Source organism: Pagrus pagrus, assembly GCF_965226575.1.
Source record: "Pagrus pagrus genome assembly, contig: HAP1_SCAFFOLD_25, whole genome shotgun sequence".
NCBI lineage: Eukaryota > Metazoa > Chordata > Actinopteri > Spariformes > Sparidae > Pagrus > Pagrus pagrus.
Window position 1 is genome coordinate 9,436 of NW_028175437.1, and position 6,244 is coordinate 15,679.

Genomic DNA, 6,244 nt, shown 5'->3' on the forward strand with positions numbered 1-6,244 from the left:
TTCACTTGATTTAAATTTCCACAGAAGACAATAATTTTCACAAAACTATATCAGGTTGCAGTGTCTCATGCAGCATTTTAAGCGGGGTTACCCATTGTTTATTTTACTCCTGAAACCTGGCATCTTTTAGCTTTCACAAGTGCATCGATATCAGGTGTCACATCCTGACTGGCAGCCAATTTCAGGATGTTATTCAAGTGCTTGTGCGTGAGCCTTGAGCGCAGCTTTGTTTTATTGATGCTCATTACAGAGAAAACTTGCTCACAAAGACATGTGGTTCCAAACATGCTCAACACTTTTGCAGCAAGGGCTGTCAAGTTGGGGTGACCTGGCAAGAGATACTGATAAAATATGTCCAAGCCAGCTGCGGCAAATTTGTCCTTCAAATCTGAGTCACGAAAATGTGAAATTAACACCTTCATGACGTTAACACGTAAACACGTTTGACACCCCTGTTCTAAATCTGAAGGGAAATTTTGACACATTTGAGATCCTCTGAAAATTGTGACACCACACACAATACAGTGAAATTCTATGAAATCAGAATTATTGCTTCAGTAATATTTGGCCGATGTATGTATATGTATATATTTATGTAGCGCTTTTGTTTCTATTCTGTCTACCAGTTACTACTTAGTTATTGTAGCCTACAACAGAGTTAGGAAGTCCCTATAACAGATATATTCCTGTGTTGCAGAAGAACCTCAGCGATATTGATGAAAAATGATGGGCTCTGACTGCCATTGTTTTACATACATTCAAACTTAAACTTACACGGGGTCAAACTAGCAGTAGCAGCTACAGGTAAACAAGCCGGCTGTCGGGGGTGCGCGCGCAGCTCAGAGATGACATCTTCCAGGTCGGAGGTAGTGGGTCAACCTACAGACCGCGGATGTTGATAACAGACAGAGGGGAATAGCACTAGTAACAAAATATTGGTGAAATGAACTAGTTTTGTGGCAGATAATGCTCATAGAGGCTGCGCTTCAGTGCCCCGAACACTCCAGTCCAGTCCGGTCCAGGTTGTAAAAAAACTGTAGTTCCCCTTTAAGTAGTTTCTGTGCTTACAATAATGTTTGTGTCTTAATTGAGAAAAATAACTTTTTCTCTGATCTAAAACAGAGCTCTGAGCTGATCTCCTCTGAAGATAAGGGGTCAGGTGATTGGCAGCCCCAAAAGAATGGAACAGAAGAAGAGGATTCTGAAGAGGAGGAGGAGGAAGAGGAGGCCAGTGTGAAGCGAAGGCTTCCCCAGCTGCGAAAGAAAAGGCCTGCACCCACACCCAGGAACAGTCCGGTGAGAGCTCCAATTTAATAAAGTTGGAATTTCTCTAATCCACCCAGTCATGGCCCATAGCCATGACAATAGCATTTCATGATGATGATATGATAACAACATAAACATTTCATTTTTAAGTATGATAACTAACAACAGCAGAGCTAGGGAGAGGAAGTGTTGGTAAACCTAAATTTGGTTGAAAAAATTTCCACATTGAAGCCACTGATACATAGAAACTTGGCATTCACTATTTTGTGTTTCTGATAATATGGGGTTTTCTGTCTGTAGGAGATGACAAAAAAGGCAAAGATGGCTGCACAAGTCCCTCCCCGGGTAGGTGTACTTGTATTAGACAATCTGGCTCTATTGACGCCTTTAAATCTAAACTCAAAACTCACTTTTTTGACTTAGGCTTTAATTAGTCCTTGACATCGACTGCTAGCTTCCTCGGTGGGTCGGTCTCAGTCTCGATGAGTAATCTATAGTATTAGATTCCACATTGTCCTGAAACAAGCTATTGTTTTGAAGAAAGTTGCATAACTGACAGGGGAGGTTAGAAATGGGTCTACAGTTCGCCAATACACCTGAATCTAGAGTAGGCTTTTTAAGAAGAGGTTTAACTACAGCTAATTTAAATGACTGAGGTACATAACCTGTAACTAGAGACAGTTTGATCACGTCTAAGAAAGAATCAGAATCAGAATCCTTTATTAAGAACTTCTTTAAGCAGACTGGTTGGGACGGGGTCTAGGAGACAAGTCGATGGTTTTGACAAAGAGATCGTTGAGGTTAATTGTTGAAGCTTGATTGGAGAAAAACTGTCCAGGTATACAGCAGGCTTTACAGCTGAGTTTAAAGTTCCTGTGCACTTGACACTAACAAATCTGAAGATCAGTATTGGTGTATTTTACTTGAGAACCTGTTAGTGTTTATTTTTGATTTTTTTCTCTCAGATGAATTGGGCAGGGTGCCTGAGGAGAAGAGGACATCATGGAGACAAAGAAGTCAAAGTGGAGAGAGGGCATCCAAGGAGAAAAGGAACAGTTGGAGAAGAAGCGGGATGTCCGAGGAGAAGAGGATGACATGGAGACAAAGAAGTCAAAATGGGTTTTAACAACAGTTAAACAGTCAATGGGTTAAACAGTCAATGGGTTTTAACAAATAAGGTGCGAGTGACTTTGGAATCTTACTATAAGCATGTACTTTTACAAGTTACAATATATCTGACGAGAAAAAAAGGCAATTACACTGATTTACCGTGTGCTCCCGAATTAGAAGTCCATCTTCCTTACCAAGGTAGAGGCAAAGAGCCTTGAGAACTGCTGCCTTTTTGAGATTAACATCACTTGTAGCCTGTGTGAAGAGATTCCACCGATTAAAACATTCAGAAACACATAAATAACTGCAAAGAAATTTTCCAATATCCAACCTGTGGTAACCTACAAACATTGACTTCCAATCAGCTTTGTCAAGTTTGATCTATATAGCTCAAAAATATGTCAAACATACTGTAAAAGGTCATCCTTTTTTAATTACAAAATAGCTGAAGCGTGGCCTAGTTTTTATTTTTTTTAAAGTGAGGTATGAATATGTTTTAACTCCTGTTTATTAAGGGATATACAGTACAACCAACATCTACAGCCCGATCTTTTTATCACCACCTAAGAAAACAGGATTGAACTGGCACCTGTCTGATCACATGGCTGCATCTCTCGCCCATATGGTATTATTGCCTTAAAAAGACAATATTTCTTTAGAAATTATTTTTGCACCTTGCAAATAATCCAGGCTGTTACTGATGATGCAAACTGGGGCTTCATATGGACAATACAATTACACAGTGATTGCAATTAACATTGTATATTTAATATGCTGTTCTGTTTTAAGGGTGACTTTAACATCTGTCTATTTTCTGGCCAGAAACATCTCCCTTCTTCTGGAAAACAGATGTCAACTGGGGTAAAAGATTGTCCAACTGTACCATGAAGTTTGTCTCAAGTGGAAGTGTTGTAATCTGCTGGAATTAGGCATTTATCTGTTAGAAGTTAGAAGAGTAGCTTGCCATAGAGTTCTTCTGCCCCCAAGTGGCCAAAATAAAGAACTGCTTCCTCTACAGGAGATTTTTCTCTCTCCAAATGTTGGTTGTTTTACCGTATCAGACTTTAAATTTTAACAGGTGCACACTGAAATTGCACAATAAGAAGAGAGGAAAAGGCAAGCATGTATTTACCTCATCAGTATGAAAGAATGCAGACCATCTGGCTTTAAACTCTCTGGCTGCTGGGTTTTGCTTCACCACCTCACTGTTTCTTTGTCTGACATCATTCAAAAGTTCAACTCTCACATTTTCAAGACTTTCATCTGTGAGGGTGTGATGGACAATTTAATTTTAATTTTAATTTTAATTTTAATTTTAATGAAACGCTACAGATTGGATGGTGCAGGAATCATGTTTGTGATTGCACTTACATCTCCAACCCAACGCCACAATGCAATACCACCCAAAATGAAAGCCAACCAACGCTGCTTCTTATAGGCCAGTCAGCAATCACAGACATTACCCTCGTTAATACCAAATTGAGTTAAAATGTTGAAAGTGCAAAAATTACCAGCATGGCAATTAATAGAAGCAAATAAATATAAGAATACTGTGCAAGTGGGCCTAAGTTTTCACACATTTTGTAGGATAATTTTAAAGTATAGCTTACTATTCATTTAACAGATATTTTCTTTTATGTGAAATAATATTTACAATTACACAGTCTTCAAAAGATTAGATTCTATGATTAAGTTTATCGATTTGAGGGTCCATCCTTTGCCCATTATCACCAAAAGTATATTTTTTATCTAGCTTTTAGGATCAACCAATCACAGCTTTTGTAATGATGACTCATACCTAGCAACGGGGTCAACCACACCTCCTCACTAAGATAGGAGTTTCTGTCCATTCCTTGCTCAGCATTGTCTGAGAATAATCTGGAATCACTCCTAAGCTAAGACTCCTTGCTAGGAATTTTTAGGTTAAGTTAGGAGCTCTCTGAGAGGATTCTCAGAATCTTTAGGAATATGGGCCCAGGTAAATATTTGTACTTAGATCTGTATCAAGACAACACAATGTCAACTTCACGGTTGACCTTTCCTCCAATACAGTAATGATGACATTAGTGTTCTGTTATTTTGTCACTTTTTGAATTAAATTCTTGAGAATTTGGACAAAACTGGTTTAAACTTTGAAAAAAAACCCAAGAAGAAATCTATACTCATGTTTATAGAACAATTTCTCAACAATTAAGTACAGTAATGTAAGTAAAGTTTTATGTCATTTGTTCATAAAATATGTGTTTTTCCTGTCATAACTTAGTTTTTGTCAACACCGTTAGACACAATAGAAAATTAATCATTCCTATTTGTTTGGTCTGCTATAGATTTAACCCTTGTGTCTTCACCTTGACTACACACATGTTAAATGTTGAATATTCCTTTTTATTAAATTTTTATGCTGTGTCACATGTGCTCTTTGAAAACTCTTACGTCACAAAAGTCTTATCATTTGCATTTAATACAAAGAATAAAAGTTCTGGACATAAAAGAACACATTATTTCATTTAAAGAAACAACTACATTAATAATTTGGCTGTTTTAGAGAAACAGTTTGAAAGTATTCAAAAATACATACAAAATACTAAAGATTTTCTCCACTCAAATACATTTAACTTTGCTCATCCACTTAATTAAACAATTTGGTACAACAAATAACTTATCATGTAAATTTTACTTTCTTTCACCACTGTCAGACAGAGAAAATGATGGTGTTGACAAAAATAACAAACCTATAGGAACTTTTTTGACCTTTTTATTTTAGCAGATGTGAAGAGTTGTAGGGGGGTCGTCAGGAATATAGCTGACTATGTATTTGTCTGATTTTACTGCTAAATTATAAATGGCTTTTTGCTGTGACGCTAGTTTGGATGCCTCTTTCCTTTTATTTTATTCCAGGCTGTTAAGGACAAACGCCTAAAGACATATTCGCCATAACGAACCCCTGCTTATGGTAAATATACCATATTTCAATATATTTCCATTGCACAGTCAGTGGTGTAGATGTCAGCGTTAGATGTTAACTACTATCTGATATTATTTTGCTTCTGGATTCTTTCTCTTCAGAAAAATTGGTCAGAGATTATCAAGGCCACGTTGCGGGTGCCAACCCCACAAAGAAAATGCTGGAGAACGCTAAACAGTGTTCAATGCACATCATTCAGTTTTTGCGGTTCATGGCCAACTCAAAAATCCCAAATGTGGATTTACTCTTTCTGAAGAATTATGGAAGAGTTCGAGAGTAAGACTACACATTTTTTAAAGATTTATCTCTTGGAATTGATGTGTAATTAAAATAAAAGACATGAACTTGAAAAAAATGTTCACCAAGGTTTGTGGCTGAACTCAAAGGGCGTGGATTCAAACCGAAAACACAGAAAATGTACCTCACTGATGTGAGGTGAGGTGTGATTGGATAAAAGTCTACAGTAACTGAAGGAACTTACAGCACCATGAGTGAGGAGGGCTTTGCTGTCCTTCAAGACAGTATTGAGGGCAAAATAGCTCCCCTGGAAGTCAAAAGATGTCATGATCATGATAATGATATATAGGAAATATTAAGGATATAGATGAAAAAAGACTTGACTTTATTGATCCCTTTGAGATGACTCCCTCAGGAAAATTGAATTTCCAGCTGCTTACAAAGTAAGGAAGCAGCACACAAGGCAGTTTGCAAACAACAACAACAACTACTCGCAAACGGGTGTATAAATATATATATACATATAAAAATAAGAAAAAAAATGAACAATAAACTCTTAGCTAAAAATAAACAATAAATCCTTGGTTAAAAATAGAAAGTAGAGATAAGAAGAAAATGAAAATAAATATAGAGGACTGTATATGGCATTGTGTTATTGTACAGTGG